Source organism: Pan troglodytes, chromosome 10 (genome assembly GCF_028858775.2).
Source record: "Pan troglodytes isolate AG18354 chromosome 10, NHGRI_mPanTro3-v2.0_pri, whole genome shotgun sequence".
Taxonomy (NCBI): Eukaryota; Metazoa; Chordata; class Mammalia; order Primates; family Hominidae; genus Pan; species Pan troglodytes.
The window spans coordinates 120425597-120436418 of NC_072408.2; positions in this window are offsets into that span (position 1 = coordinate 120425597).

A 10822-nucleotide genomic window follows, 5' to 3' on the forward strand; every position below is an offset into this window, starting at 1 on the left:
GACTAAGTTTCTACTGCCCCTATAGCCAGACCAAAGGGGCAGATGTCTATTTCATCTGTGATGGTGACATTCTACACCCTGGTTTGAACAGGGAGACTTTTGCCTTGTCCAGGAGGGATCTGGTGTCATGTCTGTGCTGAGATTCCAGGAGAACACACAGCCTTTGATACTCTGTATGTGTAAGGGGCTTGTGACATTTACAGTTGTCTGGTGAATATTGTTAAGGAGGACTGAATTCAGGGTAGGCACTTCTGTGGTTGGTGGTGGCTGGGGCAGGGCTTGGATCTGTGGTCAGGACTCAAGGGATCCTGACAAGTTACTACAACCAGCACCTTGGGTCCAAATTAGTTGACAGCACCCATGGATAAAGACATGGTCTTCTAGGAGATGCTGAGGGCCCCCTGGCTCCATGGAGATGTGATATTGAGGGTCTGGGATGGGCGCAATTTTCAGCACCAAGGACAGAGGCCAAGCCAAGCCAGGACCGGGGACCTTCTAAGGTGAGCTATACATAATCCTATAGTTTTTAGAGATCTCCTGGTGTCATTTTGTGCAAGCTTCTTCAGTTGGCTTTCCTCTTTCTTGCCTCTCAGGGCAAGAATCTTGATTCTTGGATTCTGATATCTTATTCTAGCTCTGTCACTTATGAGCTGGGAAAGTTTATAGAATGGGTTAATAATTGGTTGGCTTGAAGATTAATGAAATCCTGCCTATAAAAAAGCAAAGCAAGGTACCTGGTAAAGTAAGTGCTCAACAAGGGGCATTTGTGGCTATTATTCTGGAGGTGGAGTTGGTAGCTATGATTAATAATAATGATGATAGCAACCTCCACTTATCGAGTCCTTACTATATCCTAGGCTCTGTCTTAAATGCTGTAAATGCAATATCTCACTCATTATCTATAACAACCCTGTTACAGATGAGAAATTGAGGCACAGAAAGGCTAAGGAACTTGGCCAAGGTCATGCAACTGGTAAGTGGTAGAAATGGGATTTGAATGAACCCATGTGAGTAGAGAGTATAACGCTTATACTATTATGTCAATGGCCTCAATAGTTCAGCTATGAACATTCAACAGCTGGAAAAATAATAATAATTACTATTATTATCATCATCACTACCACCAGTTCCAACATCATTTATCTATTACTATTAATTATTAATTGATTCTCTACCTTCTCCCACCTCTTTCAAGAAGTTTGATCAAGGGACATGATGGGCTAAGGAGGAAGGTGCCGTGACAGAAGGAAAAAATTTCCTAGGAAAAGCATGAGGCATGGTGCTGGGCACCTTGGAGGATGTAAATACAGGTCCCAAATTTGGGGGACTTCAAAGCCTAGTAGAAGAGGATTTTTTCCCCGTTTCATGTGGGTGGTTTTCTAGTGAAAACTGAAAACCTGTTATATAAATTCTTTTAAAAAGCTGTAACACTTAGTAGGGAAGGTAGACAGTTAAACAAATAAGCACAGCACTAAGGTATAAACTACCACAGGTAAGATACGAAATGCTATGGGGAATCAGGAAGACAGCTATTTTCAGTTAGGAGTTAACTTTATGGAGGTCTGAGGGAGGAAGACTCTGAACTAAGCATGCAAATACAGGCAAGACTGGGACATCGTGCCAATGAAGAGATGTTGGAAACAAAGCAGCCTGGACTGAGGCTCTTTCCTTCCTCCTCTTCCTCATTTTCTCCATCCTCCTCTCCATCTTGTCTTTCTTCCTTCTCTCTCCTTTCTGTTCTTATTCTTCTCTTCTTCCTCCTCCATTTCTTTCCCTTCTCTTCTTTCTTCCCTTTGTCCTTCCTTCTCCTTTCTCTTCTTCTTCTTATTCCTCCTTTTCTTCCTTCTCTTCCTCTTCCTTCCACCTTCTCCTAATTATTTTATAATAATCAATTGACTCACCATATTAGAGAATCAGCCAGAGTCTGAGGACATGAATGCTGGTAAGCCTTCCTTCCAGCTGTTTGCTTCACACTTCAGCCTTGGAGTGGAAATGCAACTCTAAGTGGAAATTGGGGTAAATTCTATTGTGGGTGAGGCAGCGTTTTTGCCAAGGAGGACAAAGCTTAATACCTACACTCAGGAAAGGCAATTAGAAGAATAAATCTGGTCAACCAGACCTTGGAACAGACCCAGCCCTGTCCTATTCTCTCTGTGTAACCTTCAGCAAATAGCTATACATCTGTTTCCACCTCCGTAAGATGAGGGTAAATTGGGATTCTCTCTTCACGGGGTTGTCATGAGGGTTAAATGAAATAATCGATGTGAATGTATTTAGCATCATACCCAGCACATAGTAGATGCTAAAAAAATGTTCACTTCCCCATCTCCTTTAATTAATGAATCTCTATATTTAAAATGGGGTCTGTGGCTTTGGAGCGGGAGCGAGTCATGATGGGGTTGCGCCGGCAGAAGAGATGGAAGGCAGGAGAGAAGATCGCATTTCTGATGGGGCGAAGGTGGGCAGTGTAAATCTAATTTCTTGGCAAAAGCTGCAATTTGCCAGCCCTTTTAATTATTATTTTTATTATGGATACAAATTAAAAATAAACTGTGTGTCTCAATCACAGCAGGAATTAAAATTGTTCCCTAATTGTTATCTTTGAATCAATCTAGCTTCCATTAGCTTTGCTTCTCAAGGTATAATTGAGGTGTGTGTGCGTGTGCATGTGTGTGTGTGCCTGTGTGTGTGTGAGCATGCATGTGTGTCTCCTTGGTTTGTGGGGAAGGCACCTTCCTCCATTTGATGCACTCCGTTGTCTTCCAAATTCCAGTTTCCTTTTTCCTTCCCCTTTGCTAAAGGCCTTGAGTGGCAGCAGAGTTGGTGAGGCTTGAACAATAGATCCCTGTCCCTATCCCACTATCCCTAAAATTTTTGTTTCAAAAATCAACATACTTTCTATGATACTGAGGGGCATTTTTTGATTGGGTTGAAGGTGGGAGAAGAGTGATCTAAAATCAATACGTTGGGGATTGCTAAGCTCAGTTTCTTCCTGAATATAGGGCTCTAGACTGTGAATTCTCTAGACGAGAAACAGGGCTTCTTGTTCATCTTGTTCTTGGCTATATTCCTGGCACCTAGAACGTGTCTGGTACATGGTCAGTTCTCATTAAATATTGACTGATTCAACTCAATCAAGCATGTTGTACTAGAAGAAAATATGTGAAATGCATAGTACACAAATAACACGATCCCTGGTATATAGATAGTGGTAGTGATCAATAACACACAGCTCCTGTTCTTTTTATCACAGATACCCAAGCTCAGATGGACCTGAGACAATTTTTCCTCTTAAATTTTATTTTAATATTTGCAGTCTTACTAGTTGCCACTTATCAAGCTCTTGCTATATATACTTGATGCTTTGCATGTGGTATTGTGAATTCTCAGGCACTCTTACTGTACCCATTTTACAGATAAGGAAACTGAGGCTCAGAGAGATGAAATCACTTGTGCAAGCTCACACAGCTGGTAAGTGATGAGGCTGGGATTCAAACTCAGATCTCCCAGGCTCCTAAACATCTATGATCTCTCTTGTCACCATCCTTCCCTACCTTATGATCAACAACTGTTTATATTTTATTTTATTTTTTTATATTCTTGGACACAGCATCTCTGCTGCCCAGGCTGTAGTGCAGTGGCACCATCATAGTTCACCACAGCCTCAAATTCCCGGGCTCAAGTGATTCTCCTGCCTCAGCCTTCCAAGTAAATGGGACTACAGGCACCTGCCACCACACCTGGCTAATTTTTGTATTTTCAGCAGAGATGGGGTTTTGCCATGTTGGCCAGGCTAGTCTCAAACTCTCAATCCCAAGCGGTCCACCTGCCTTGGCCTCCCAAAGGGCTGGGACAACAGGCATGTGTCACCATGCCTGGCTAATTTTTGTTTATCTTTTTGCAGAGATGGGGCGGGGGGTGGGGTGCCTCGCTATATTGCTCAGGTTGGTCTCGAACTCCCAGCCCAAGCAATCACCCCACCTTGGACTCCCAAGGTACTGAGATTACAGGTGTGAGCCACTATGTCCAGCCTCCCACTTATTGATTTCTTCCAAATAAGCAAGCTAAGTATTGTTGGCCTTATTCTTCATATGAAGAAAATGAGGCCCCAAGAAAATTCTTAGGACTTGTTTGGGGGTGGGAGGTATCACATGCATGAAGACCTCGTGCTAGTGGCCAGTGTACCACGTATGCATCCTAACCAGGGCATCACCCATTCCCTCCTGTGCTGGGCATCCAATACAATGGAAATTTAAAAATGAGAACCTTGGGCCAGGCAAAGTGGCTCATGCCTGTAATCCCAGCCCTTTGGGAGGCCAAGGCAGGTGGACCGCTTGGGGTTGAGAGTTTGAGACCAGCCTGGCCAATATGGCAAAACCCCATCTCTACTGAAAATACAAAAATTAGCCAGGTGTGGTGGCAGGTGCCTGTAGTCCCATTTACTTGGGAGGCTGAGGCAGGACAATTGCTTGAACCCGGGAAGTGGAGGCTGCAGTGAACTGAGATCGTGCCACTGCACTCCAGCCGGGGCGACAGAGAGAGACTCTGTCTCAAAAATAAAATGAAATATAAATAAAAATGAGAACTTCAAAAAAAGGACTTTAAATCTAATAAATAAAGTTCATATAGAGAGACCAGAGTGGCTGCATTGTGCTTTCAGCAAGAAACTGAGCTGAGGTTGTATCACTAAGAAAGGGGTGCTTTTCCAAGTGCTACACCTGGAAAGAATGAAGCATTTGTTCGTTCATGCTTGCATTAATATTCTTTGAGCACCTGTGATGTGTCAGGTCTGCACGAAGATCTAGGAATACAGCAGGAAACAAAAGAGCCAGCCCCTGCCCTCAGGAGTTTATGAGCAAGGGGGAGAGACAGATTCAAAAAATATTCCCATAAGCATATAATTACAAACTGTGATAAAACGTAGGAGGAAAAAGTACAGGGAATAACTAGAGATTATATAATAACAAGGGGACCCAATATCCCAGTGAGGGTGGGGCCGTGTGTGTTCAGGAAGGCTGAGGCATGTTTGAGCATCGATGTGGAGGAAGAGTTAACTAGGTGGCTCTTCTAGGCAGAAGGCATTGGTTGCAAATGAGTCCAGGAAAAGGGACCAAGGCATCTTCCAGGAACAGAAGAGCAGCTGTGAATGGGGCTTAGAGGATGGGGGACAAGTGTGAGACTAACCCCGGAAAGGTAGACAGGGGCCAGATCCACAGGGCTTTGAGGCCAAGGTGTGATGGCAACAGGGATCTACTGAAAATCTTGAGGCCAAGAGATACTTTAATTGGATTTGTGTTTAAAAGACTGAGGTGAGAAGATCACTTGAGGCCAAGCATGGTGGCTCACGCCTGTAATCCCAGCACTTTGGGAGGCCGAGGTGGGCTGATCAGTTGAGGTCAGGAATTCGAGACCAGGCTGGCCAACATGGTGAAACCTCATCTTTACTAAAAATACAAAAATTAGCGGGGTGTGGTAACGCATGCCTGTAATCCCAGCTCCTTGGGAGGCTGAGGCAGGAGAATTGCTTGAACCCAGGAGGCAGGGGTTACAGTGAGCCAAGATCGCGCCACTGCACTCCAGCCTGGGTGACAGAGCGAGACTCCATGTCAAAAAAAAAAAAAAAAAAAAAGATAACTTGAGGCCAGGAGTTCAAGACCAACCTGGGCAACATAAAGAGACCCTATCTCTATTTAAAAAAAGAAAAAAGAAAAAGATGAGCTGGCCATGGTAATGCACACCTGTAGTGCTAACTACTCAGGGGACTGAGGTGGGAGGATCACTTGAGCCCAGGAGTTCGAGGCTGCAGTGAGCCATGTTTGTGCCCCTGCACACCAGCCAGAGTGACAGAGTGAGAGTCAGTCTCAAAAGAAAAGAAGCTCATTAAAAGGACACTCAGAGCAGCTCTTCTTGTGTTTTGGTATCTTGAGAATCTGTTTTGAAATGAGAAAGAAGGATCCATTCTAGCAGGGGTGCTAAAATAGACTGATGGTGTGTGAGGAGGAGGTTTGCCTAGAATACTTTATGGAACACCAGTGGATTGAGGACAGCATTCATGGCCATCATTTTAATTTGGAAAGTTTTCTATGTGCCATCATAGTTTTGGGAGTCATCTGTGGTGGTCATTAGGGCTGTTTCCGAATGCTTTGTTCTCTGCTTTCCAGGCATGTGGCAGGAATGAGCTTCTGTGATCACTTGAAGGAGGCCAGTCAAAAAGATCACACTGTCATATCTAGGCTGAGTCTTTATGAATACTTACCTTTGCAGTCATGGAAAGTTGGGCCCAGATGATGCCTCCAAACACCTGGGTCCTCAAGTGACCCCCTACAGTCAAAGCCTCCTTGAGAACCCACAGTAAAACAAGACTGAGTGAGAAACAAACTGTTGGGGCTGTTTGTTACTGTAGCATAACCTCGCCTTCCCTGACACATACAAAAGCTCTCCCACACGCTGCTCTGCCCACTGCCCACATCCCTCCTCAACCCCTCTCTCAGGAGGCTGCAGCCCCACCCGTAAGCCACATTCCTTCCAACCCCAAGGCTTTCATACTTGCAGTTGCCTCCAACCTATACAACCTTCTTTCTCTCGTCTCTTGGCAAATCCCTGCACCTCCTTCAGGTCTCAGTTTCAGTGTCTCATCTCCCTGTTGGAGGTTTCAGAGGACATGAGATTTTCAGAGCACTGACCCCAGTATGTGATCACGTCTTTATTTGTTTTTTTTTTTTTTTTTGAGACAGGGGATTGCTCTGTCACCCAGGCTGGAGTGCAGTGGTATGATCACAATTCACTTGCAGCCTCAACCTCCTGGGCTCAAAGCCTCCTCCCTCCTCAGCCTCCCAAGTAGCTGGGACTACAGGTGCATGCCACCATGCCCAGTTAATTTTTAAATGTTTTGTAGAGATGGGGGGGTCTCACTATGTTGCCTAGGCTGGTCTCGAACTCTTGGCCTCAAGCGATCCTCCAGTCTCAGCCTCCCAAACTGCTAGGAATACAGGTGCGAGCCACTGTGCCCAGCGTCTAATGCTTTTTGAATGAATAAATAGATGAATGAAAGAAACCCATGTGATCTTGAATTGCCCCTCCCAGTATGGAGGAAAGAAGGCCCCGGACTTCCATTCCCCTTATCTTTGGCCAATTCCCCTTTCTGACCTAGGGTCACATTATGACATTCATGGGTTCTTTTTTCCATAAAAAAATTAAAAATTATATTTTATGACTGTGTAGGTATAAACATGAACATAATCCAGTCTAGATTCATTAATATATATACACATTATTATTATATTCATGTTTTCTTTTGATTTAAAAGAAATTGACATTAAAACATTCAATTAACATTAAAACATTTATACGGACCCCTTGAAGTATTGCGAGCCCTAAGCACTGTGCTTCCTGTGCCTAATGGATAAGTTGGTCCCTTCTGACCCAATTCCCTGTTCATTCATTCATTCGTTCCTTCCTTCATTCATTCATTGAGCGAGAATTCATAGAGCAGCGTCTCAATGCAGAGACCAGCACCAGTCTTTGGCATGGGGGTGCTGGGATCCCAGACCCTGGGATCCCATCGTAGGCAGAAGTAGCCACTGTCTCCTTTTTTTCTGTCTCTGATATTCTAGTGGGGGAGATAAGCACTGAACAAGTGCAACAAGAAATAAATGTGTAAGTGATTCATACGTAATGTGTTTACACATTTATTTATAAATGTATTTATACCTTATGAATTATAAATGATAATGTTTCACACATTTATTGTAAATTACCAAGTTCCAGTGTCTTTGGAAGGCCAAGAACAAGGAAGTGTGAGGTGGTCTGTGGGAGAAGGAGGGTTGCTTGAGGAAGACTTCCCCAGTCGGAGCTGCAAGTTAACTGTGCCAGGAGGGTGGGGAAGCGCATCCCAGGCAGAGGCCTGGCATGAGCAAGGGTCCTGAGGCAGGACACAGTAGAGCATCTTTGAACAACTTCTCCACCAGCTTCTTCAGCATCATCAGAAAGCCACAACCATCCCTTAGGACTTCCGGATCCTCACTTTCTCTCCAGGCCTATCCCAAACAGTTTGCAGCCTGGTCCACAAGCTCTGAGCATCAGGAGAGCCCAGGAGGGCTGGTTTGATTAGATCACTGTCAGCCAGGGACGGAGGTTAATTGCTATTCTCTTTCTGAGTCTGGCTTGGCCCAGCAGCTTTGCCCACTGCCGTGTGTGTGTGCCTGTGTGTGTGTGTCCGTGTGTCTGTGTGTCTGTAGGTCAGTTTGGCCTCGGGCTGGGCGGAGGCCGAGGGGGCTGGGGGGAGGCCCGTTGCCCAAGATTTTTCTGTGAGTTCTGAGCCTTGTCTTGTCTGGTGTGTAGCAAAGAGGAGTGCTTAACAAGCATTAAGGGACACAAATAATTCCCCTTTTCTCCTCTCCGCCTATTCTTCCCTCTCTCTTTTCTTGTAAATCCTGCTTCTTGCATGTGAATAGCGGAATGGCTTCATCTGGGACCTTTAATCAGATCCCTGGTAGGCTCTAGGAGGGCAAAGTGCCGGAGGGATTACCTTTTATTTTAGGTTTTTCTCCCCTAGTTTTGCCATTCCCCTCTTCCCCTCCCCTGGCTGTGTTTTCCTCCCTGGCGTTTGTTCTCAGCAGAAGTAAGTAAGGAAGGCTTAAAGCGCGGGGGAGGGGGGCTTACAAACTTAAGGGGATCGGGCCCTATTCAGCCGGGCTTGTCCACAGACTTTCTGCTTTTGTTCTCGGGCCATTCTTCAGCTGATTTCTTCACTCCAGCAAAAGCACTTTAATTCCCTTTTAGATACGGAGAATCCGTCCTCTTCCCCTCGCTGCCCCCTCCCTCTCTCCACCCCACACACCCCATTTCACTTTTTCAGACCCTTTATGCTTCGTCCTCGTCCTCCCCAACAAAGACTCAACATCCTCGCAAAGTATTTCTTTCACCGATGGGGGAAGCTCTGGAGAATCAGGGGGAGGGGAAGGGGAAGAGGGAGGAGAAGAGGGGGCTTCTCCGGGACCAGACCCCCAAGCCAGGCCAGAGGAGACCCGTGGCTTCAGACTGCATCCGCTTGATCTGAGCTTTGCCTTGGTTGGAGAAGAAAGGCACTGATGCCAGCACGAGCGTGTGGAAGGAGAAAATGTCTGAAGGTGTGTCTATGTGGTTGTGACAGGAGGGATAGAGACATCGGAGACCTGGTGTGGGCTTTACAGCATTCCTGAAAGGGGCAGGAGGGGTCCCAGAGAAAAGTCCGTGCAAGGAGAGGATACAGGGGCCTCCAGTCTCCGTCAAAATCCCCGACACCTCCTGGGTGCATCCCAGCGAAGCATCCCCGGGGTACCAGAGGCGCTGGGTCCGGGGCCCTCGCTGGGGCTTTTCAGCAACCAGGGAAAGGTTTGAGACCTGGAGGAAAAGGGTTGGCTGCAAAATGAGGAAAAGAAAACCCCCAATCAAAATTAATAAGTGCCGGATTGCAAGCCTACACAACGTATTTTATGTCAACTGCACTAATTGCTCAATTTGACATTCATAAAAATTTCATTGCATATAAAAACAATTTGTGGGGCAGGTTTTCTTTTTCTTTCCATTCATAACCTGCTTCCGTCTCCCTCCCTCTCACCTTACTTCCCTCCTTCCTAATAACCTAATGAATACCTGTGAACCAGCCACCCATCCCAACACTAGAACGTGCTAGTAACTTCCACTGACTGCACACTCCGATTCTAACGCCCTTCCTCCTTGCAAGAAGTAACCATCTTCCTAAGTTTTTGTCTTTCTCTTTAAAACATAGTCATTATCACCCATTTATATTCCTAAACAAAGTCCCTCTTTAGTTTGAGTTGATTTTCTCACTCTACCAGCGTCTGTGGGATGGCTGAGCCATCCTACCAAACCATCGATTCAGTGAGTTCCTTACAACCAAATTACAAAAGGAAAATGTGAAAAGTTCTTTCAAACATTTTTTCCAGCAAAACCAGCTGTAGGAAATGGGTGTGTTGTGCTTTTAGTGGGTTTCTTAATGATGTAGGGAGGAGCCTTCAAGGTGAGAATGTCTAAGTGCCTGTTAATCACTGAAAGTGGTTCTGCCTCCAATCCTACTTTCATTAGGGGAGTAAGTCTATAGTCAATTACCAGCCTTGGCTTCCCCATCTATGAAATGGGAACAACAAATTAGCTCAGCTTTTTATTGAAAACATAAAAAGTGAGAGCGCGCACGAGAGAAGCAATCTCACTGACTCGCATCCTAGAAAGATAAAACGAGCTTTCCCATCTTCTCTTCTTTCTGTCTGAGGCTGAGAAAGATGAGTTTCTCTTCTTCAAAATGTCGACAAATCGACGAAGGGCCATTTAAGGGAAAGTGGGCCGGGGCGGTAATAGCCCAATTGGGAGTTTGAACGGCAGAAGGGCTGGCTCCCTCTCCATGCCAGAGGATGGGCAATTACTGCGAGGCATTTTTCGGGCAAAATAGAAGGCAGAGAAATAGCAAGTAGGAGCCCCAATTATCTGGAGTCATTCTCAGGACGAAAAACGCTGTCTCATTCTCCTGCAGCAAACTGTCGGCCAGAGGTGGGGCGGTTAGAGTGGTTAGGAGAAGACGGTGGAGATTCAGCAGGGATAATGTCTGGCCTTTCTTAGTAGGGGTGGAGGAGGACGGAGGGATGGGTGCTTTGGAAGCCGGTGTAGCTTGCATCTCCCTCCTGGCTGCTGTGGGGCACGAGTATGGCATTTTATTCTCTACCTTGTTCCTGTCTCCCACACCTGGCCCCATCACAAATAAATCAAGGGTTCTTTCCCTCTCTGTGCTTTTAGCTAGGCAGACAAAAAGGACAGTGTGTCTCCAGCC